Source organism: Bufo bufo, chromosome 1 (assembly GCF_905171765.1).
Source record: "Bufo bufo chromosome 1, aBufBuf1.1, whole genome shotgun sequence".
NCBI classification, from domain to species: domain Eukaryota; kingdom Metazoa; phylum Chordata; class Amphibia; order Anura; family Bufonidae; genus Bufo; species Bufo bufo.
The window spans coordinates 623926435-623951781 of record NC_053389.1 but is presented as its reverse complement, the minus strand read 5'-3'; the positions used below and the strand labels follow the sequence as shown (position 1 = coordinate 623951781).

At 47.1% G+C, this 25347-nt stretch overlaps 1 protein-coding gene and 4 non-coding genes across 5 annotated transcripts in view; 1 reads left to right on the top strand and 4 right to left on the bottom strand.

Moving 5' to 3' along the window:
- The window catches only part of LOC120985707 (endonuclease 8-like 1), a 91336-nt gene that overhangs the window by 6439 nt on the left and 59550 nt on the right, over positions 1–25347 (top strand). The window lies entirely within an intron of this gene.
- Positions 17214–17287, bottom strand: TRNAI-AAU. Its single transcript has one exon. It is a non-coding gene; the product is annotated as a tRNA-Ile (tRNA).
- On the bottom strand, positions 17535–17606 carry TRNAD-GUC. Its single transcript has one exon. It is a non-coding gene; the product is annotated as a tRNA-Asp (tRNA).
- On the bottom strand, positions 24734–24807 carry TRNAI-AAU. Its single transcript has one exon. It is a non-coding gene; the product is annotated as a tRNA-Ile (tRNA).
- On the bottom strand, positions 25055–25126 carry TRNAD-GUC. Its single transcript has one exon. It is a non-coding gene; the product is annotated as a tRNA-Asp (tRNA).

Below are 25347 nucleotides of genomic sequence, written 5' to 3'. Positions count from 1 at the left end.
ACTGAAAAAATTATGGCTCTCAGACTATTGAAACACTAAAACATGATTTTTTTTGTTTCAAAAAAGAAATCATTGTGTAAAAGTTACATAAATAAAATAAAAAGTATACATATTAGGTATCGCCGCATCCGTGACAACCTGGTCTATAAAAATATCACATGTTCTAACCTGTCAGATGATATGAAATCATATGTACCCTAAACTAGTACCAACAAAACTGCTACCCTATCCCGTAGTTTCTAAAATGGGGTCACTTTTTTGGAGTTTCTACTCTAGGGGTGCATCAGGGGGGCTTCAAATGGGACATGGTGTCAAAAAAACAGTCCAGCAAAATCTGCCTTCCAAAAACCGTATGGCATTCCTTTCCTTCTGCGCCCTGCCGTGTGCCCGTACAGCGGTTTACGACCACATATGGGGCGTTTCTGTAAACTACAGAATCAGGGCCATAAATATTGAGTTTGGTTTGGCTGTTAACCCTTGCTTTGTTACTGGGAAAAATTGATTAAAATGGAAAATTTGCCAAGAAATTGAAATTCTGAAATTTCATCTCCATTTGCCAATAACTCTTATGGAACACCTAAAGGGTTAACGACGTTTGTAAAATCTGTTTTGAATACCTTGAGGGGTGTAGTTTCTTAGATGGGGTCACTTTTATGGAGTTTCTACTCTAGGGGTGCATCAGGGGGGCTTCAAATGGGACATGGTGTCAAAAAAAACAGTCCAGCAAAACCTGCCTTCCAAAAACCGTATGGCATTCCTTTCCTTCTGCGCCCTGCCATGTGCCCGTACAGCGGTTTACGACCACATATGGGGTGTTTCTGTAAACTACAGAATCAGGGCCATAAATATTGAGTTTGGTTTGGCTGTTAACCCTTGCTCTGTAACTGGAAAAAAATTATTAAAATGGAAAATCTGCCAAAAAAGTGAAATTTTGAAATTGTATCTCTATTTTCCATTAATTCTTGTGGAACACCTAAAGGGTTAACGACGTTTGTAAAATCAGTTTTGAATACCTTGAGGGGTGTAGTTTCTAGAATGGGGTCATTTTTGGGTGGTTTCTATTATGTAAGCCTCGCAAAGTGACTTCAGACCTGAACTGGTCCCTAAAAATTGGGTTTTTGAAAATTTCTGAAAAATTTCAAGATTTGCTTCTAAACTTCTAAGCCTTGTAACATCCCCAAAAAATTAAATATCATTCCCAAAATGATCCAAACATGAAGTAGACATATGGGGAATGTAAAGTAATAACTATTTTTGGAGGTATTACTATGTATTATAAAAGTAGAGAAATTGAAACTTGGAAATTTGCAATTTTATTCACATTTTTGGTAAATTTGGTATTTTTTTATAAATAAAAATGAATTTTTTTGACTTCATTTTACCAGTGTCATGAAGTACAATATGTGACGAGAAAACAATCTCAGAATGGCCTGGATAAGTCAAAGCGTTTTAAAGTTATCAGCACTTAAAGTGACACTGGTCAGATTTGCAAAAAATGGGCAAGTCCTTAAGGTGAAATAGGAGTCCTTAAGGGGTTAAGAGGCTCTATTTAAGTTCGCCTCTTACTGCTGACTTTGCGGTTGATATTTTCCTTCTGGATTTCTATACTGGTTGTTTGTGGATCCTCTACTTCCTGCTTGTCTCAAGCTAAGTCCTGTTTTCTCCTTTGTGTGTGTGTTGCTGCTAGATCTCAGGGAGACGCTGGTCCCTTCACTGTGGCAGGTACTGGCTGTCTCATTCCCTTCTCACTAAGTTAGGGTTTGCTACAGTGTCAGCAGGCCTTAGGTTCCAGCGTATGAGTTCGTTCACCATCAGGACTTGCTCATACTGTCAGCAGTCAGGGAGAGGCTTAGTGATTGTTAGGAGGTTACCATTCCCCCCCCCCCCCCCCCCCCCCCCCCCCCCCTAGATTTGGGGCCTAGTCTCTTTACCTGTTGCTGTTTGTTTACTTGGTGTTCCTCTTATCCCCACTTGCCTTGACAGTGACATAGTGTGGAGGTAGCAGCAGCATCAGGAGACCACAGACTGGAAAGGTGACATAGTGTGGAGGTGGGTGGCAATACTAGTACCCACTGAAGATGGTGGTAAAAGAAAGAGCTCTTGGCATCAGATGTGTGGCATCAGGCGAGTGGCAGCATCAGAATAGTAGCTGAGGCAGGTAGCCAGAAGAAACCAGTCTCTTTTGTAAAAGTGTTGGTGTGGCACCATGGATAATCTAGTCTGATGCATCAGGAATTGGTGGGTGGAAATCCTGGCTGATCTTTGCCTGATTCATCTTGACAAAGGTCAGTCTCTCCACATTTTGGGTGGACAGGCAAATTCTTCTAGGGGTAACTATAGCCCTCGCCGCACTAAACATCCGCTCTGATGCCACTCTACTGGCCGGGCAGGACAGCTTTTTCAGGGCAAACTCGGCCAGTTGCGGCCACAAATCCACTTTGGCTGCCCAGTAGTCCAGCGGATCTTTAAGGTCGGCTGGCAGGGTGCACTCCAAGTATGCCACCACCTGCTGGTTCAGGTTCTGCTCCAGGTCTAGATGCTGCTGCTGGTGAGTAGTTTCTTCATTAAGGGGATTAAGAAAGCTGCTCATCAGCGACTGTAGACTTAGGCTGCTGCTGATGGAGCTGGTACTGCTCCTGCCACCCCACCCCTCCCTAGCAGCCATGGCAGTTGAACGTGAGCACAGAGGGCCCCCCGGTCAGACCTGCGAGAGGATGGACGATGGCGCAGATAGGCAGCGGCCAACTGACTACATAGGATGTCTCTATAGTAGTTCAGTTTGTCCTCCCTCTCAGCGGGTGTAAAAAAGGCCCCTATTTTGGACCGGTAGCGAGGGTCCAGCAAGGTGTAGAGCCAGAAGTCATCCCTCTGCCGAATGGTGACAATTCGGCTGTCACTACACAAGCAAGTGAACATGCAGCGGGCCATTTGCGCAAGTGACCCGGAGGCAGGAAGTCCCTCCATCTCCACTGCATACTGCCACAATGTGTCTTCCTCATCTCCCTCTTGCTCCTCCTGCTCCTCCTCTCCTGTCACCTGTGTAGCAAAACGACCCATTTCGCTAGACATTGCTTGTGCTCCAATCTCCTCCTCCTCCAGTTCAGCCCCCACAGGGCTTATGTGGCCGTGAGATCTAGGCGCCATGTCTCTAGTCCCCTGACCAGCCATATTTACCCGCATCTGTTTCAGGACATGAATCAGTGGAATGACGTCGTTCATCCCGTAGTCCTGGCGACTGACAAATAACGTGGCCTCCTCAAAGGGCCTGAGCAAACGGCAGGTGTCACACATGAGCTGCCACTGGCTGACATCGAAGTTACACAGGGGAGTACTCCTGTCCGCTTGGATCATCAGGAAATCGTTGATGGCCTTTCTCTGTTCCTATAGTCGGTCCAACATTTGGAGGGTGGAATTCCAACGGGTGGAAACATTGCATTTCAGCCTATGTTGGGGGATGCCGTTCAGCCGCTGCAGCTCAAGGAGGGTGTGCTTTGCGGTGTACGAGTGGCTGAAGTGCATGCAAAGTTTCCTGGCCATTCAGGATGTCTTGCAGATGGTTCCGATTTCAGTTGTCGCAGAGAAAGCCAGGATTCGATTTGTTGCTGAAGGACATGGAGCAGTTCCTCCTTTGTGTGACTCCGTTCGCTCAGGCAAACGAGGTGCAGAACAGCGTGACACTGCCGTGCCCTGCACATGTGGTATGCTGGAGGGGCATTGTCCCTGCAGTGGAGGCTGAGGACATGGTGGAGGATGAGTAGGCAGAGGCAGACATTGTCGCTAGCCCAACGGCGTGGCAACGTGGAGGCCAAGTTGCTGGTGTGGCTGTGCAGGAACCACATTCACCCAGTGGGCCGTAAAGGACATGTACTGTCCCTGACCGTAGTTACAGCTCCACACGTCGGCGCTGCCGTACACTTTGGCAGACACTGACAGGCTCAAGGACTGCCCCACCTCCAGTCTACATATGTGTGCAGGGCTGGTACTGCCTTTTTTGCAAAGAAATGACAGCTTGGGACTCTCTACCTCGGCTCGGCACAAGCTATCAGTTCTCGGAAAGGTGCAGAGTCCACCACTTGGAAAGGGAGGGAGTGCAGCACCAGCAACTTGGACAGGAACACATTCAGCTTCTGTGCGGTTGCATACTGTTGTCTCTTGGCAATCACTTTGGTGATTGATTGCTGACAGGGAGTAGGAGGACGGAATGACTGACGAGGAGGAGCAGGAGCATCAGGACTGGCAGATGATAGGAAGGAAAAACAGCTCCCTTTGGTGGTGGAGCTTTGACTGCCAGAAACCGGGTGCGTCCCAGTGGGTGGTGCAGCGGTTGCTGCGGCAGGCTGGACCACCACATCGGAGCCACGGTTCTCCCAGGCCACTTTATGGCGACGCTGCATATGTTGACGCAGGGCCGTAGTGCCAACATTGGCACCCTGGCCACGCTTCACCCTCTGCCTACAGATTCTACATATGGTCACGTTCACCTCCTTCGGCGGCTTTTAAAAAAACTGCCACACCGCCAAGTAGGTGATTTTTACCCCCAACACTACACACTGAATGACTGCTACCGCCGTTGCCTCCTTGAGCCCCTGCACCGCTACTCCCGTGAAGCGGGTGGTCTACCCCAGGCGCGTTTGGCTCCTGACCTCCCATTGCTGCCACCCTGCTGACTCCTGGCCACGCTAGCGACTTGCTGGCTCCGCCTCTGGCTCACGGGAAAGCTGACTCCCTCTTCTTCCGAAGATGATGAAGCACCTTCGTCACCCGGCCCCCAAGTGTGATCAGCTACATCATCATCATCGAGTAGTGTCTGCGCGTCACTGTCCTCCTCAACCGTCTCTGGGTCAGGAGCCTGACTGCTCTCAACACCAGCTCCCACGCCACTCTCCTCATCACTACTTGCCCGCCTAGCGAAGGAAGCGGCGGATGTCGCCTCCACATCTTGGCTGGGCAGTAGCTGTTGACTGTCCTCTAATAGCTCCTCCTCGCTGAAAAGGCAGAGCCTACAGCATATAATACTTCTCACGGTGAGGGAACAGAAAAGGACAGGGCCTAATCCAGGGCGATGCCAACTAAGGGTTGTGTCTGACGAACACGCTGATTCTTGGCTGGGGGTGTCTGATGTAAGTCAGGCCTCTCGAAGTGACCCCTGCTGCCACGGCCCCTTACTCTGCTGTGACCTCTGCCTGCGCCAGAAACATTTAGGCCTCTGCCACTCCCTTGTGCAGGGACTGGCACTTCTCTGCCTGACATACTGTTAGATCAAATAACCAAATATTAGATCAAATATTTTTTATTTCGCCACTAATAAACAGCAAACAGGGCTGTAAAAAAGGTGTGTAAAGTGGTTGTCCCAAATGGCCATTTATTACATAACCACGGGTTAGATAAGCCTGGGGCTACATGGTGACTTTGGCCCCTTGCAGACGAGCGTTACTCCCGCAGCGAGTCCGCAACACAGCACCCGGCCTGACCTCCCAGCACTGACGGGAATCACATAGCATTATATTGATTTATGATGCTATGTACCCCTTTCAGTTCTGGATTACACGGACAGCATTATGTCAGTGTTATCTAATACATTCCAGAACTGTAAGGGTTACATAGCATCATAAATCAATATAATGCTATGTCACCCCTGGCAGCGCTGGGAGGTCAGGCCGGGAGCTGCGTTGCGGACTCGCTGCGGAAGGAGCGCTCGTCTGCAAGGGGCCTTTGGCTGTGACAAACATCACATGGCCAGAGATCGCAGTGTAGCAATGGAGCATTGCCACTAGTGAGAGGGGTCATTTTGCGACCTGCACATTGTCATGACAGCCCCAATAATTCTCACAACTGTAGGGTTGCAATGCGACCCCATTCACTGTCCCGATTTGAAACCCTGCACTACACTACGATGATTGGTCGTGCTGGCAACAGTGCATTCCTTTCTTTTTATTTAGCACACAGACATAAAGTGCACCAGGCCTGTGACAGAATTGTGTAAAGCAGCTATGGAATCCGTTTCATCTGCTAGTGTGAGGAGACAAAGCCCAGCGTTACTGGCTGAGCGCACTGCAGCGGTCCACCATCATTGCCCTCTCTTCTCCACCACTTACCCCTTACATGGGGGGCACAGGGCACCCTCAGCACATGGCGCAGTGTGCGCAGAACGCTCTCCTCCGTGCGCTGCAGGACTGAAGAGCTCGTCTACTTTAGCTGCCCCTTGTCTATGGAGCAGTCGGCAGTGAGCGCACTCCCCGCTTTCATAACTGAAAAGCAAGCTGCTGTGTTCAGCGCGGGAGAAGGGGGGGTTAGAGGAGCAGCCAATGGTACGGCAGCACGCTCATACTGACCAATCAGCAGCCTCCTCACTAATAACAGAGCTCTGTTATTGGATTGCTGTGTCTTCTTAAAGCGGCAGAGCAGCGGAGGGTCTAGACTACAAAGTCTTGTCGCCATTTTGCAATTCTAAGTCGCATTAGCGACCACTTTGGTCGCCATCTGGAGCCCTGGTATAATGGCAATTTGTATCGCCAGTAGGATTGTTCCTATTACCCAGGCTGTCACCTCCCCGACTGAACCCTGTTCAACAAAAATGCAGTGGAATGATTCCTCCCTATCCTTTCGCTACACCTTGAATAATCTTTCCCTGCACTTGTAAATCTTTTTTTTTTTTTTAGCACAATGACGACTTTTCTATCACTGTCCCTAGTGCCTGTAGACACGTCTCTCCCTGCACTAAGTATGCTGGTGAATGGCAGAATCTAAGATGGCTGCCCTATTTATAGGGCTGTGACATCACAGGGCTGCTGAGTGGCTGCATGCAAGTCAGTATGGGTGATCCCGACTTCCTTTCTCCATGTCCTCACACATGCAGCAGCCATTTTAGGAAAAATGTGATTCGTTAATACGAAGCGCGAGGAAATTCGCATTCAGTGTGAATAAAATTTTTCCTGAAATTCGTAACGAATTCCACTTCGTCAGCTTCGATTCACTCATCTCTAGTTCTGAGTCTAGTAAGACCCTTGGGGTATGTTCACACTGCGAAAATCCGCCATGGAAATGAGCCGCAATCAGATCGCTAACAACAAATTCCCATTACTTCAGTAGGAAATAACACTTCCATGTGCACATAATGGTGTTTTTTTCTGCATCAGAAGTGGCATGTTACTTCTCTGAAGCAGATTTTAGTTGCGTTCCCCATTAAAATCAATGGGGAAGAGCTAATGTTCCTAGCAGTTTTTTGTGGATATTTGGCAGTGCCAAAAACCAGCCGCTCAGCAGATTTTAGCAATGTGAAGATAACCTCCATTCTGATATTGATGGTCGATCCTAAAGCCGCCCCTTCATCGGTCAGCTATCTCTCCCAGGGGTGCACCTAGCCTTTCTTTTGCTGCCTGATGCAAAAACTGATGCCAAATTCTTAACCTAATCCCTTCCCTCCAGCCCTACTTTTAACCCCTTAGGGACTCAGCCCTATTTCACCTTAAGGACTTGGCCATTTTTTGCAAATCTGACCAGTGTCACTTTAAGTGCTGATAACTTTAAAATGCTTTGACTTATCCAGGCCATTCTGAGATTGTTTTTTCGTCACATATTGTACTTCATGACACTGGTAAAATGAAGCCAAAATTTGTAAAAATTTTCAAATTTCCAAGTTTCAATTTCTCTACTTCTATAATACATAGTAATACCTCCAAAAATAGTTATTACTTTACATTCCCCATATGTCTACTTCATGTTTGGATCATTTTGGGAATGATATTTTATTTTTTGGGGATGTTACAAGGCTTTGGCCTCCTGCACACGACCGTATGGCTTTTTCAGTGTTTTGCAGTCCGTTTTTCACGGATCCGTTGTTCAGTTTTTTGTTTCCGTTGTGTTTCCGTTTTCTGTTCCGTTTTTCCGTATGGCATATACAGTATACAGTAATTACATAGATAAAATTGGGCTGGGCGTAACATTTTCAATAGATTGTTCCGCAAAAAATGGAAGGGAAACGGAAGACATACGGATGCATTTCCATATGTGTTCAGTTTTTTTTGCAGACCCATTGACTTGAATGGAGCCACGGAAAGTGATTTGCGGGCAATAATAGGACATGTTCTATCTTTAAACGGAACGGAAAAAAACGGAAATACGGAAATGGAATGCATACGGAGTACAATCCGGCTTTTTTGCGGAACGATTGAAATGAATGGTTCCGTATACGGAACGCAAAAAATGGCCAGTAAACGGGGGGAAAAACGGTCGTGTGCAGGAGGCCTTAGAAGTTTAGAAGTAAATCTTGAAATTTTTCAGAAATTTTCAAAAAACCAATTTTTAGGGACCAATTCAGGTCTGAAGTCACTTTGCGAGGCTTACATAATAGAAACTACCCAAAAATGAGCCCATTCTATAAACTACACCCCTCAAGGTATTCAAAACTGATTTTACAAACGTTGTTAACCCTTTAGGTGTTCCACAAGAATTAATGGAAAATAGAGATACAATTTCAAAATTTCAAGTTTTTGGCAGATTTTCCATTTTAATATTTTTTTTACTTTTACAAAGCAAGGGTTAACAGCCAAACCAAACTCAATATTTATGGCCCTGATTCTGTAGTTTACAGAAACACCCCATATGTGGTTGTAAACTACTGTACGGGCACACGGCAGGGCGCAGAAGGAAAGGAATGCCATACGGTTTTTTGAAGGCAGATTTTGCTGGACTGTTGTTTTGACACCATGTCCCATTTGAAGCCCCCCTGATGCAACCCTAGAGTAGAAACTCCATAAAAGTGACCCCATCTAAGAAACTACACCCCTCAAGGTATTCAAAACAGATTTTACAAACGTCGTTAACCCTTTAGGTGTTCCACAAAAGTTATTGGCAAATGGAGATGAAATTTCAGAATTAAAATTTTTGGGCAAATTTTCCAATTTAATACATTTTTTCAGTTACAAAGCAAGGGTTAACAGCCAAACTAAACTCAATATTTATGGCCCTGATTCTGTAGTTTACAGAAACACCCCATATGTGGTCGTAAACAGCTGTACAGGCACACGGCAGGGCGCAGAAGGAAAGGAATGCCATACGGTTTTTGGAAGGCAGATTTTGCTGGACAGTTTTTTTTTACACCATGTCCCATTTGAAGCCCCCCTGATGCACCCCTAGTGTAGAAACTCCAAAAAAGTGGCCCCATTTTAGAAACTACGGGATAGGGTGGCAGTATTGTTGGTACTAGTTTAGGGTAAATATGATTTTTGGTTGCTCTACATTACACTTTTTGTGAGGCAAGATAACAAGAAATAGCTGTTTTGGCACCGTTTTTATTTTTTTGTTATTTACAACATTCATCTGACAGGTTAGATCATGTGATATTTTTATAGACCAGGTTGTCACGGATGCGGCGATGCCTAATATGTATATTTTTTTTTATTTATGTATGTTTTACACAATGATTTCTTTTTTGAAGCAGAAAAAATCATGTTTTAGTGTTTCCATAGTCTGAGAGCCATAATTTTTTCAGTTTTTGGGCGATTACCTTGGGTAGGGTATGATTTTTGCGGGATGAGATGACGGCTTGATTGGCACTATTTTGGGGTGCATATGACTTTTTGATCGCTTGCTATTACACTTTATGTGATGTAAGAATGGTTTATTTAGCAAAGTTTTTAATTTTTACGGTGTTCATCTGAGGGGTTAGGTCATGTGAAATTTTTTAGAGCCGGTCGATACGAATGCGGCGATACCAAATATGTATACTTTTTTTTTTATCTATGTAAGTTTTACACAATAACAGCTTTTTTAAAACAAAAAAAATGATGTTTTAGTGTCCATATTCTGAGCCATAGCTTTTTTATTTTTTGGGCGATTGTCTCAGGTAGGGGCTCATTTTTTGCGGGATGAGGTGACGGTTAGATTGGTACTATTTTGGTGGGCAAATGCCTTTTTGATCGCTTGCTGTTGTACTTTTTGTGATGTAAGGTGACAAAAAATGGTTTATTTAGCAGAGTTTTTATTTTTTACGGTGTTCATCTGAGGGGTTAGGTCATGTGATATGTTTATAGAGCCGGTCGATACGGACGCGGCGATACCTAATATGTATACTTTTTTTTTTTTTTCCTATATTTTACCAATTTTTTTTTTTTACTTTATTTGGGGAAAATGACGTTTTTGTTTATTTTTATTTGAAACTTTACATTTTTTGGGGGGAAAACTTTATTTTTTCAACTTTATTTTTCACTTTATTTTTTGTCCCACTTTGGGACTTGAACTTTTGGGGGTCTGATCCTTTACAATGCATTCCAATACTTCTGTATTGGAATGCATTGGCTGTATGAGTAATACTGTGTGTATTACTCATACAGCTTCCGGCCTGTGAGATCCAGGGGGCTGGATCTCACAGGCTCGTCACCGGAAGGCAGCACGATGCCTTCCTTAGACATCGCGCTACCTTCCATGCCATCCAGTCCCCCCTACAGCCGCATGGGGACCCGATGGCACCGCCCGCCGCAACCGCAGGTAAAAGCCGCAAACCGCAGGTCTGAATTGACCTGCGGTTTGCGGCGATCGCCGATACGGTACGGCGTTGTGACAGGATGCCCGCCGATACGGCGTTGTGACAGGATGCCTGCTGAATGATTTCAGCAGGCATCCTGTTCCTATTAACCCCCGCCGCGCCACAATGTACTGTTAATGTTAGGACGTTCCGGTACGCCCTAGGTCCTTGAGGACTCGGCAAACATGGCGTACCGGTACGTCCTACGTCCTTAAGGGGTTAAAGACATACCTGAAAAACATTACATACAGAGGTACAAAACATACAGGGTAATACAGTGCCACATACCTCTTACATCCAGTGATGTGTCCTCTGATGAAGACATTTTCTTTCCTTAACTTCTCCATTCAGACCAGACCGCCATGATGATTTTTTTCAGCCACTTCTTGTCTGAAGAGTTTGGTACACAGACATCTTAGTTTCCTTCTTTTCAATCATCCTTCGCACCTTCTGAACACCCCTAATACTGTGCCCACTGTGCTCTCCAATACCATACTGCAGAAACAGTGCCCCTGAATATACTAGTACCACACAGATAGTGCTCCCTGCAATAAGTACTGGCACACAGCGCTCTGACACTTATAATGATGTAAACACTTATAATGCTGTAAACATAGAGTCCTCCAAAAATAATTGTGCTAAGCTGCTGCTGTACCAAGGTAACCACCCCCCCCCCCTTCAACGTAACAGTCTTACCAATAATTGTCTTCCAGAGTGCACTATGTGGTAACAGTGCCGCCAGTAGTAATAGTGTCCCTCATTTTGCCCCAGAAGTAATAATGCCCCTATAGTGCCCATACTAGTAATCATGTTCCACTTAGTCCCCCAGCAGTTATAAAACCCACCATAATACCATCAGTAGTAATAATTCCCCCTATGATGTGTGCCTGTACAAAAAAGATCCCCTTATAATGTGTACCAGAACTAAAAAAATGGCCCTTTATGTTTACCAGTAATATAATCCCCCTCACAATGTGTGACAATACAAGAAATGCTCCCCTATAACGTGTTCCAGTACAAAAATGCCCCATTTTAGAGCCCCCAATGTCTCCATACTGCTTCCCCCAGTTACAAAATAATAAACACCCCCCCCCCCCCCCCCCCCCCATTGTGGCCCAACATCATGCTGCCAAATAAAAATTATAAACTCAAATACCTCCATTCTGCTGTCACCCCATCCGGTCTGTGCCCTGAGCTGTATACTGTATGTGACAAGGATGACACTGACCTAGGCTACAGGCAGAGAACAGCGATACAGTTGAATATGCAGAGATGAGCATTTGCACAAGAGCTCATTGCCTATGGCCCTTCCGCTGCCCCCCATTTGTCCCCACCTGGTTCCCATTCGCCTCGCCTCATTGGTGGTGCACCCCTGATCTCTCCTGTCTCCCTCATACACGTTGGCTGAACATTTCTGTGTATTCTATGGGGAGAGAGGAGAAGGCCTCTGCCAGACACTCCTGGAAGTGTCTTCTAGGACTCATGCAGGCGAACGTATGGTCGTTGTGCCCATATTACAGACCACAAACAGCAGCTCTGCAATATACGGGCACCATCCGTGTGCACTCCGCACTGCGTACCCAATGACTTGAATGAGTCCACGATCCACAAGATACGGTATAAGATAGAACATGTCCTATCTTTTGCAAACAGAGGCACGGATCAGAAGTACCTTCCGTGAGCTTCCAGGTCCATGCCTTGGCACCGCAAAAGAGAGGACATGTTCTATTTTATTCCATATCTTGTGGATCGTGAACCCATTCAAGTCAATGGGTCCATACCGCAACGCGGAGTGCACACGGCCGGTGCCCGTTTATTGCGGACAGCTATTTACAGCTACAGGGCTGCCCATAATTATTCATACCCCCTGGCAAATTTTTACTTAAAGTTACTTTTATTCAACCAGCAAGTAATTTTTTGACGGGAAATGACATAGGTGTCTCCCAAAAGATAATTAGACGATGTACAAGAGGCATTATTGTGGGGGGAAAAAAACATTTCTCCGCTTTTATTTACATTTGAGCAAAAAGTGTCCAGTTGGCGTAAAAAAGGAGAAGCCTTCAACCCAAAGAATACCATCCCCACTGTCAAACATGGTGGTAGGAACCTAATGCTTTGGCTGTGTTTTTCAGCCAATGGACCAGGGAACCTAATCACAGTAAACTGCACCATGAAAAAGAGCAATACATGAGGATTCTCAACGACAACATCAGGCAGTCTGCAGAGAAACTTGGCCTTGGGCACCAGTGGACATTTCAGCATGACAATGACCCAAAACACACAGCAAAAGTGGTGAAGAAATGGTTAGCAGACAACAACATTAACGTTTTGGAGTGGCCCCGCCAGAGTCCAGACTTGAATCCAATTGAGAATCTGTGGAGGGAGCTAAAGATCAGGGTGATGGCAAGAAGACCCTCCAACCTGAAAGATTTGGAGCTCATTGCTAAAGATGAATGGGCAAAAATACCTGTGGAGACATGCAAAAAGCTGGTCTGCAATTATAGGAAGCGTTTGAATGCTGTAATAGCCAATAAAGGCTTTTCTATTGATTATTGAGAAGGGTATGAATAATTTTGGACTGGACACTGGGCGCACTGGCCCATAAGACGCACCTAGGTTTTTGAGGAGGAAAATAAGAAAAAAATAATTTTGAACCAAAATGTGTGCTTTTGGTGGGTTTTGAACTAATGGTGGTCTGTGGATGACACTATTATGGGGGATCTGTGGGTGACACTGTTATGGGGGATCTGTGGGTGACACTGTTATGGGGGATCTGTGGGTGACACTGTTATGGGGGATCTGTGGGTGACACTGTTATGGGGGATCTGTGGGTGACACTGTTATGGGGGATCTCTGGATGGCTCTTATTGGGGTCTCTGGATGGCACTGTTATGGGGATCTGTGGATGACACATATATAGCATCTTATGCTATGTGTCATCCACAGATTTCCCCCCCTAATAGTGTCCCTGCGGTGTGAATGACCCCCAATACAGGGGGTGGGGGTCGCATCTGGTTTTATAATGACAGCGGGGCCCGTGCAGTGACTGTATTCTACTACACGGGCCCCGCTCACTGTATATAATCTTATCGATAATTGTAGGCATTGTTAATATATAAAAGTTCAGGGTAATCAGCGCCTGTATTACTTACAAACGCTCGTAGCAGAGAGGAGGGAGGAGGCAGGCCGGGAGGACGGGCGCTGGCAGCGTGAGTCACTACGTCATGCGCCCACGCCGCCTGCTTCATTCATAAAGTGGGCGGCGCAGGCGCGTGACGTAGTGACTCACGCTGCCAGCGCCCGTCCTCCCGGCCTGCCTCCTCCTTCCTCTCTGCTACGAGCGCTTGTAAGTACAGTAGACAGGCGTTGATTACCTTGAACTTTTATATATTAACAATGCCTACAATTATAGATAAGATATATACAGTGAGCGGGGCCCGTGTAGTAGAATACAGTCACTGCACAGGCCCCGCTGTCATTATAAAAGCAGATGCCGGCCCCCAGCCCCTCCTCCCTCTCAGCTGATACACCCGCCGCATGGCATTGCGGCGCGGCGTATCATTGAAAATTCGCAAAAATGCAGCAATCGCCCCATAAGACGCACTGCTATTTTCCCCCCACTTTTGGGGGGAAAAGTGCGTCTTATAGGGCGAATAAATACGGTAAATAAGAGATGAGAAATGGGTTTTTTTCCACAATAATGCCTCTTGTACATCGTCTTATTATCTTTTGGGAGACACCTATGTCATTTCCCGTCAAAAAATGACTTGCTGGTTAAATGAAAGTAACTAAGTCAAAATTTGCCAGGGGTATGAATAATTATGGGCAGCACTGTATATTCTGCAAATAAATTGATACATTTTACTACTGATGACCCATCCTCATAAGTAGTATCTGATCGGTGGGGGTCCGACACCTGGGACCCCCACAGATCAGCTGTATGTGAACGCTGCAAAATCAAATTTTTAAGTTATATGCAAATGGTGTTTAGTGCAAAGAGAGGGCACCCTTGCTCTCATTGCACCCAAGCTCCGCTCCTCTCTCTCTGGCCCCTCCCTCGCACACTCAATTGACAGGGCCAGGCTGTAGGTATATCATTCCCCTGGCCCTGAATTCTCGTACTTGTGCTGTTCAATATATTGGCACATGTGCAGTGCAGCAGAGTCTCTGCCAGGTGTAAGCAAGTGTACTGTGCATGCGCCAATATGATATTGGATGGGGCATGTGTGAGAATACGGGGCCTGGCGAAATGATGCACCTAATGCCTGGCCCTGTCAATCAGTGATGCAAAAGGGGGGCTGGGCAGAGAGAGGAGCTTGAGTGCAACTAGAGCAATGGTGCCACCCTCGTTGCACTAAATGCCTCACTTGAATATTTCTTAAAAGTAAAGGGAGCCACAGTATAAAAGAAAGGCACCATTATAATCAGGGGAGCAAATCTATGTGGCAGTGAACGTGCCCCTTAGGCCTCATGCACACGGCCGTTGGCTTGGTCCACATCCGAGCCGCAGTTTTGGCACCCATTCACTTCAATGGGGCCGCAAAAGATGCAGACAGCACTCTGTGTGCTGTCCGCATCCGTTGCTCCATTCTGTGGTCCACAAAAAAAATATAACCTGTCCTATTCTTGTCCGGGGACAAGAATAGGCAGTTATATTAATGGCTGTCCATGCCGTTCCGCAAATTGCAAAACGCACATGGACGCCATCCGTGTTTTGCGGATCCGCGATTTGAGGACCGCAAAACACACAACGTTCGTGTGCATGAGGCCTAAAGGGATGTCACCGCTGACACATGCCTTTTAGGCCTTGTTCACACCACTATAGTTTGGGTCCGTGTCCGATCTGCATTTTGTGTGGATCACACACGGACCCATTCATTTTTATGGGTCCGCAAATATTGCACACAGCACATTGATTATATCCATGTCTGCATCCGTGTGGCCGTTCCGCTAATTACAGAACATGTCCGTACATTTTGTGGACAAGAATAACCACAAAAAGAAAACTGATATGGTCGTGTTTATATAGCCTTAAAGGGGTTATCTGACACCAACAAATGCCCCTCTGTTCGCCGGGCCCCTCACACTAATTCTACTTACCTGGCTCCCCACACTGACGCAGCGGCTTCTCCCCGTGTGTGTATGAAAACATCCGGTGTTGGGGGGGAGCAGCCAATGGCAGGCGGTGACGGGGATGAGCCTCCCTAGTATTGATGGTGACGCTAAGGAGGCTCGTCCCCGTCACTGCCTGCCATTGGCTGCTCCCCCCCCCCCCGACACCGGATGTTTTCATCTGCGCGCGGGGAGAAGCAGCTTCAGCGGTGCGGGAGACCAGGAGCGGGCCGGGGAGCCAGGTAAGTAGAATTAGGGTCCATTCACATGTCCGCAGTGTTTTGCGGATCCGCAAAACACCGGGCCGGCACCCCAATAGAAATGCCTATTCTTGTCCGCAGCTGCGGACAAGAATAGGACATGTTCTATTTTTTTGTGGAGCCACGGACCGGATGTTCGGGGCCTTGGATCAGAAATGCGGCTGCGGACAGCACACTGTGAGCTGTCCGCATCTTTTCCATCCCCATTGAAAATAAATGGGTCCACGCCTGTTCTGCAATTGTGGAATGGATGCGGACCCAAAGTGCGGACGTCTGAATGTGTGGGGGGCCCAGCATATGGGGGGGCATTTGTTAGGGCTCTTTCACACCTGCGTTATTGTGTTCCGGCATAGAGTTCCGTCGTCGGGGCTCTATGCCGGAAGAATCCTGATCAGGATTATCCTAATGCATTCTGAATGGAGAGTAATCCGTTCAGGATGCATCAGGATGTCTTCAGTTCCGGTACGGAACGTTTGTTGGCCGGAGAAAATACCGCAGCATGCTGCGCTTTTTGCTCCGGCCAAAAATCCGGAACACTTGCCGCAAGGCCGGATCCGGAATTAATGCCCATTGGAAGGCATTGATCCGGATCCGGCCTTAAGCTAAACGTCGTTTCGGCGCATTGCCGGAGCCGACATTTAGCTTTTTCAGAGTGGTTACCATGGCTGCCGGGACGCTAAAGTCCTGACAGCCATGGTAAGTGTAGCGGGGAGCGGGGGAGCAGTGTACTCACCGTCCGTGCGGCTCCCCGGGCGCTCCAGAGTGACGTCAGGGCGCCCCAAGCGCATGGATCACGTGATCGCATGGATCACGTCATCCATGCGCATGGGGCGCTCTGACGTCATTCTGGAGCGCCCCGGGAGCCGCACGGACTGTAAGTATACTGCTCCCCCGCTCCCCGCTCCTACTATGGCAACCAGGACTTTAATAGCGTCCTGGGTGCCATAGTAACACTGAAAGCATTTGGAAGACGGTTCCGTCTTCAAATGCTTTCAGTACACTTGCGTTTTTCCGGATCCGGAGTGTAATTCCGGCAAGTGGAGTACACGCCGGATCCGGACAACGCAAGTGTGAAAGAGGCCTTAGTGTCAGATAACCTCTTTAAGGGCAGAACAATGATTAAAAATAGACTGTATTAGCTTGTAATCAACTCCTGTTCCCCAGCCCCCAATGGCACCTGAAACTGCTTGTCCTAGGAAAACTGAGTCATGTGAATATAATTTTTTTTAGCTGGTCCTAAGGGGATAAATAAAGTAAGCGTTGCCTCTGGACATGGAGTAGGCTCTGCAGGCCTCCAGCTTGTTTCACAGTAAAACATGTGGCCCGTACGGGGATCGAACCCGCGACCTTGGCGTTATTAGCACCACGCTCTAACCAACTGAGCTAACCGGCCATATATACTGCAGCCTGTTAGGGACATTTGTAAAACTACTAGGAATATCGGGCAATGTACTAAGGATCTTCCTGTTATCTGACACTTCTACAATGCTCCCCAGAATATAGTTTCTGCTGCATCTATAAAACGTGACAGTCAAACGATAAAAGATTTATAACTTCTCATTATGAAGATTATATCACAAAAGTGAGATTATTTTTCATTGTCTAAAATCCACTTTTAAAAAAAAAAAAAAACATGTAGCCTCCCCGTCGGGGAATCGAACCCCGGTCTCCCGCGTGACAGGCGGGGATACTTACCACTATACTAACGAGGAGCTGCTATACATTGGAAGTGTTTACAGCGCTTCTCCTATGTACTGCTATGTGGTCCAGTGGTACCAGGTCCATATGGAAAGGAATGTGCGAGAAATCCCAGCATCTGTTACACACAGCGCACGCAGCCGCCAGCTATAAACTTCTAGTTCCAACTTGCTCAGCGATTTAGGCCACGCCTCCTCAACTTAATTAACCAATGAGCGGTGAGTAGGGCGTTACCGGGTGAAGTGTGGATGAAGATATCAGGGAGCTCAGTGATAACCGCTCGGGTTGGTGAGGTACCCGGCCGGGTAACTACCAGGTATGATGAGAGTGTGCCATGCTGGGTGCAGGGCGTATATAGCCGCATGGCACTGAGCGGCGGTACCGCATCGTGCTGCTTACATAACCTGCGCTAGGGGGCATGACTGCCACCAATATGCACGGTTCATGCAGGGACATGTCTGTGGTGCTGAATGTCTGCTGCGGGGCTCTTTAGTGTCCTGGATGGTTTATAAACTATTACATGGACGGCACTGTGTTAGTCTCTGTTCACACTGGCAGTGTGGTCCTGTCAGGTTTTCCTTGTAGTCTGCTTCTTTGGAGACAACAGCAAATCTTTTAGGGATCAGATGCAATTTCACATTTTTTTTTGCTGCAACAAAATCCACAACTGCTGTATGGCATATAATATGAGATATAGGTGGGCTTGGCAAGGCTTGCTGCCACCCATGGATGCCCCTGGCATCTTTCTAAGGCCTCATGCACACGACCGTTGTTTTGGTCCGCATCTGAGCCGCAGTTTTGGCGGCTTTGGATGCAGACCCATTCACTTCCGTGTGCTGTTCGCATCCGTTATTCCGTTCCGTGGTCCGCAAAAAATATATAACCTGTCCTATTCTTGTCCGCGCTTTGCAGACAAGAATAGGCAGTTATATTAAAGGATGTCCGTGCGGAGCGCAAAACACTCAACGGTCGTGTGCATGTAGCCTAAGTGCTTGTCCCCTGCCGCAGGATAACAGTGGGCAGTATGAGGTGTGGACAGCCTGGGCATATGCCATCTACAGGCTGAGTGCGGCTGGGCCCTGGTGCAGTATGTCCGGTGCTGGACAAGTGTGAACAGCTGATCAGAGGTTTTATGTTCACACTGCGAAAACCCGCTACGTAAATGAGCTGCAATCAAAGCGCTAACAACAAATTCCCATTACTTCAGTAGGAAATAACACTTCCATGTGCACATAATGGTGTTTTTTTTCTGCATCAGAAGTGGCATGTTACTTCTCTGAAGCAGATTTTAGCTGCGTTTCCAATTGAAATCAATGGGGAAGAGCTAATGTTCCTAGCAGTTTTTTGTGGATATTTGGCAGTGCCAAAAACCAGCCACTCAGCAGATTTTAGCAATGTGAAGATAACCTCCATTCTGATATTGATGGCCGATCCTAAAGCCGCCCCTTCATCGGTCAGCTATCTCTCCCAGGGGTGCACCTAGCCTTTCTTTTGCTGCCTGATGCAAAAACTGATGCCAAATTCTTAACCTAACCCCTTCCCTCCAGCCCTACTGTTAAAGACATACTTGGAAAACATTACAGAGGTACAAAACATACAGGGTAATACAGTGCCACATACCTCTTACATCCAGTGATGTGTCCTCTGATGAAGACGTTTTCTTTCCTTATCTTCTCCATTCAGACCAGACCGCCATGATGATTTCTTTCAGCCACTTCTTGTCTGAAGAGTTTGGTACACAGACATGTTAGTTTCCTTCTTTTCAATCATCCTTCGCACCTTCTGAACACCCCTAATACTGTGCCCACTGTGCTCTCCAATACCATACTGCAGAAACAGTGCCCCTGAATATACTAGTACCACACAGATAGTGCTCCCTGCAATAGGTACTGGCACACAGCGCTCTAAAAATGAACTTTGCCCAGTAAATACTGCCCCTGACACTTATAGTGCTGTAAACATAGTGTCCTCCAAATATAATTGTGCTAAGCTGCTACAGTACCAAGGTACCTACCCCCCCTTCAACGTAACAGTCCTTCCGAAAGTCTCACCAATAATTCTCTGCCAGAGTGTGGTAACAGTGCCGCCAGTAGTAATAATGTCCCTCATTTTGCCCCAGAAGTAATAATGCCTCTATAGTGCCCATGCTAGTAATCATGTTCCACTTAGTCCCCCAACAGTAATAAAACCCACCATAATACCATCAGTAGTAATAATTCCACCTATAATGTGTGCCTGTACAAAAAAGATCCCCTTATAATGTGTACCAGAACAAAAAAAATGGCCCTTTTTGTTTGCCAGTAATATAATTCCCCCTCACAATGTGTGACAATACAAGAAATGCTCCCTTATAACGTGTTCCAGTACAAAAAAAATACCCCTTTTTTTAGTGCCCCCAGTAGAACAAATGTCCCCATAGTGGCCCCCTTATAATGTGTGTCAGTACAAAAATGCCCCATTTTAGAGCCCCCAATGTCTCTCTACTGCTTTCCCAGTTACAAAATAATAACCTTCCCCCCCATTGTGGCCCAACATCATGCTGCCAAATAAAAATGATAAACTCAAATACCTCCATTCTGCTGTCACCCCATCCGGTCTGTGCCCTGAGCTGTATACTGTATGTGACGAGGATGACACTGACCTAGGCTACAGGCAGAGAACAGCGATACAGTTGAATATGCAGAGATGAGCGTTTGCACAATGGAAGCACTCATTGCCTATGGCCCTTCCGCTGCCCCCCACTTGTCCCTACCTGGTTCCCATTCGCCTCGCCTCATTGGTGGTGCACCCCTGATCTCTCCTGTCTCCCTCATACACGTTGGCTGAACATTTCTGTGTATTCTATGGGGAGAGAGGAGAAGGCCTCTGCCAGACACTCCTGGAGGTGTCGTCTTCTAGGACTCATGCAGGCGAACGTATGGTCGTTGTGCCCATATTACGGACCACAAACAGCAGCTCTGCAATATACGGGCACCGTCCGTGTGCACTCCGCACTGCGTACCCATTGACTTAAATGGGTCCACGATCCACAAGATACGGTATAAGATAGAACATGTCCTATCTTTTGCGAACAGAGGCACGGATCAGAAGTACTTTCCGTGAGCTTCCAGGTCCATGCCTCGGCAGCGCAAAAGAAAGGACATGTTATATATTATGCCGTATCTTGCGGATCGTGAACCCATTCAAGTCAGTGGGTCCATACCGCAACGCGGCGTGCACACGGCCGGTGCCTGTTTATTGCGGACAGCTATTTACAGTTATATTCTGCAAATTAATTGATACATTTTGCTACTGATGACCTATCCTCATGAGTAGTATCTGATCAGTGGGGGTCTGACACCTGGGACCCCCACAGATCAGCTGTATGTGAAGGCATTGGGGCTTGCGTGAGCGCCGCAGCCTTCTCACAGTTTACCAAGCACAGCGCCGTACATTGTATAGTGGCAGTGCTTGGTATCACAGCTCAGCCTCATTCACTTCTCTGGAGCTGAGCTGCGCCTAGGCCATGTGACACATGAACGGCAGAGAGAAGGCTGCAGCGCTCACAGAAGCGCTGCTGCCCTCTCGAACAGCTGATCGGCAGGGGTCCCAGGTGTCCGACCGCCACCGATCAGATACTGATGACCTAAGGATAGGTCGTCAGTAGTAAAATGTAGGAAAACCCCTTTAAAGGGTTTCTACCTCTTCATTTTCACATAATTAGCTTTCAGACACTAGCGATCCGCTAGTGTCTGCTCTCCCAAACAATCCTAATATAACTGTTTATTGTCCTGCCGTTTCGCTAAAAATCAAACTTATATTGATATGCTAATGAGCCTCTAGGTGATATGGGGGCGTCATTAGCACCTAGAGGCTCCGTCTACCTTCACAAAATGCCGCCGCCCAGCGCGTCCCTCCAGCCCGCCCATTTCCTCCGGAATGCGATCAAGCGGACGAATTCTCGCGCATGCGCCGTGCGCGTCTGTATTCGGCGCATGCGCAGTGAATGTCTGGCCGCTTCCCTGCTCAGACATCTCCACTGCGCCGATGACGTCATAGTGCTCCGAGGAACAGGCGCAGTGGAGATGTCTGAGCAGGGAAGCGGTCAGACATTCACTGCGCATGCGCCGAATACAGACTCGCACGGCACATGCGCGAGAATTCGTCCGCTTGATGGCATTCCGGAGGAGATGGGCGGGCTGGAGGGACGCGCTGGGCGGCGTCATTTTGTGAAGGTAGACAGAGCCTCTAGGTGCTAATGACGCCCCCATAGCACCTAGAGGCTCATTAGCATATCAATATAAGTTCTTTTTTTAGCGAAACGGCAGGACAATAAACAGTTATATTAGGATTGTTTGGGAGAGCAGACACTAGCGGATTGCTAGTGTCTGAAAGCTAATTATGTGAAAACGAAGTGGTAGAAACCCTTTAGGCCTTATTCACACATTCGTTGTTTCTTTCCTGATCTGTTCCGTTTTTTGCTGAACAGATCTGGACCCATTCATTTTCAATGGGTCCTGAAAAAAAACGGACAGCTCAATGTCTGATTTTTTTTCAGGACCCATTGAAATTGAATGGGTCCAGATCTGTTCAGCAAAAAACGGAACAGATCAGGAAAGAAACAACGGACGTGTGAATGGACCCTTAAGGAAGTTCTAACTAAATGGCGATGTATATCACAGGGAAAATCAGAGTAGTTCCAGAGCAACCAATCGCATTCTGCCCAGGCCTCTGACAAATGACGGGTAAAACTTTTCACTTGTTCTGGTTTTGATAAATCTTCCTTTATATTATATATATTTGAGATGTTGCATACATATGACCCCCACACACCTGAAGTTGCAGCAGAAAGCAGTCTGTCCATTACCTGACTGCTGGGACCCCCATCAATCACGAGACTTGGGGTTCCATGTCCCCAGTTTGAGTAAAGCAGCGGTTGATTCAAAGTCCATGGGACTGCTGGAGATAGTGTTCAGCTATTTCTGACGGTCCCATAGAGTTTGAATGGAGCAGAAGTGCACAGGCCAAACCACCGTTTTATTTAAAAGGAGGACACGCAACCCCATTCTTGTGATCGTTGGGGGTCCCATCAGTCAGACCTCCTGTGGATAGGTTTCTCATTCAGGGACAACCCCTTTAAGATACCAAGGTCACTGGCCTTGCAACTTCCCCGATTTCTACTTTTCCGGTAGTAATAATGATATTGTCCTGGAATATAATGAAGGGTAATATGGCTGCCTGCAAAGACCACACTGCTGCTTGTAACACCTAGGTCACAGGGTTGATCCCTGAATGGGGCATTTAATATTTAGCTAATGAACATGCTTTGTACCTTTTGGGTTCTGGAGTCATCGGAGTATAAAGGAGGCTGTCCACACATCAATCAGGGGCCCCCTGACCACCCTATGACACTGCTCCCGCTGCTGTTGGATTCTTAGTTCTGTCACGTTGGTTGCAATATGTAGGCATATATTTCCAGTCAGAAGGATGGACACCACATTGGGACCTGAGAGACCCCGTTAGAAAGAAATCATACAATGGATTCAGCTCTAAAAGCCCTCTAGAATGATTCACATGGGAATAATATGCTTGAAAGGGCAAAAAGAACCAGTTCTTTAGGATTTACATATAGGATAGATCAAAAATATGAGATTGGCGGGGTCCATCTCGAGGGATGAAGAGGCTGCAGCGTTCTGTGAACACTTAGGCCACGTAACATCACGTTCATTGGTCACGTGGCCTAGGAGTAATTCAGCCCCATTCAAGTGAATAGGGCTGGGCTGTAATACCAAGCACTGCCACTATAAAATGTACGGCGCTGTGCTTGGTATGCTGTGAGAGGCTGCAAAATCAAATTTTTAAGTTATATGCAAATTAGGTGTTTAGTGCAAAGAGAGGGCACCCTTGCTCTCATTGCACCCAAGCTCCGCTCCTCTCTCTCTGGCCCCTCCCTCGCACACTCAATTGACAGGGCCAGGCTGCAGGTATATCATTCCCCTGGCCCTGGGCAGAGTGAGGAGCTTGAGTGCAACTAGAGCAATGGTGCCACCCTCGTTGCACTAAATGCCTCATTTGAATATTTCTTAAAAGTTCGCTTTCTCTGCAAGGGATCCACAGATGTATAAAAGAAAGGCACCATTATAATCAGTGGAGCAAATCTATGTGGCACTGGACGTGCCCCTAAAGGGATGTCACCGCTGACACATGCCTTTTAGGCCTTGTTCACACCACTATAGTTTGGATCAGTTTCCGATACGCTTTTTTTGTGGATCACACACGGACCCATTCATTTTTATGGGTCCGCAAATATTGCACACAGCACATTGATTATATCCATGTCTGCATCCGTGTGGCCGTTCCGCTAATTACAGAACATGTCCGTACATTTTGTGGACAAGAATAACCACAAAAAGAAAACTGATATGGTCGTGTTTATATAGCCTTAAAGGGGTTATCTGACACCAACAAATGCCCCTCTGTTCGCCGGGCCCCTCACACTAATTCTACTTACCTGGCTTCCCGCACTGACGCAGCGGCTTCTCCCCGTGTGTGTATGAAAACATCCGGTGTTGGGGGGGAGCAGCCAATGGCAGGCGGTGACGGGGATGAGCCTCCCTAGTATTGATGGTGACGCTAAGGAGGCTCGTCCCCGTCACTGCCTGCCATTGGCTGCTCCCCCCTATACAAGAATAGGACATGTTCTATTTTTTTGTGGAGCCACGGACCGGATGTTCGGGGCCTTGGATCAGAAATGCGGCTGCGGACAGCACACTGTGAGCTGTCCGCATCTTTTCCATCCCCATTGAAAATAAATGGGTCCACGCCTGTTCTGCAATTGTGGAATGGATGCGGACCCAAAGTGCGGACGTCTGAATGTGTGGGGGGCCCGGCATATGGGGGGGCATTTGTTAGTGTCAGATAACCTCTTTAAGGGCAGAACAATGATTAAAAATAGACTGTATTAGCTTGTAATCAACTCCTGTTCCCCAGCCCCCAATGGCACCCGAAACTGCTTGTCCTACTCCTGGTGAGTGGAGGAAAACGGAGTCATGTGAATATAATTTTTTTTAGCTGGTCCTAAGGGGATAAATAAAGTAAGCGTTGCCTCTGGACATGGAGAGTAGGCTCTGCAGGCCTCCAGCTTGTTTCACAGTAAAACATGTGGCCCGTACGGGGATCGAACCCGCGACCTTGGCGTTATTAGCACCACGCTCTAACCAACTGAGCTAACCGGCCATATATACTGCAGCCTGTTAGGGACATTTGTAAAACTACTAGGAATATCGGGCAATGTACTAAGGATCTTCCTGTTATCTGACACTTCTACAATGCTCCCCAGAATATAGTTTCTGCTGCATCTATAAAACGTGACAGTCAAACGATAAAAGATTTATAACTTCTCATTATGAAGATTATATAAAAAAAAGTGAGATTATTTTTCATTGTCTAAAATCCACTTTTAAAAAAAAAGAAAACATGTAGCCTCCCCGTCGGGGAATCGAACCCCGGTCTCCCGCGTGACAGGCGGGGATACTTACCACTATACTAACGAGGAGCTGCTATACATTGGAAGTGTTTACAGCGCTTCTCCTATGTACTGCTATGTGGTCCAGTGGTACCAGATCAATATGGAAAGGAATGTGCGAGAAATCCCAGCATCTGTTACACACAGCGCACGCAGCCGCCAGCTATAAACTTCTAGTTCCAACTTGCTCAGCGATTTAGGCCACGCCTCCTCAACTTAATTAACCAATGAGCGGTAAGTAGGGCGTTACC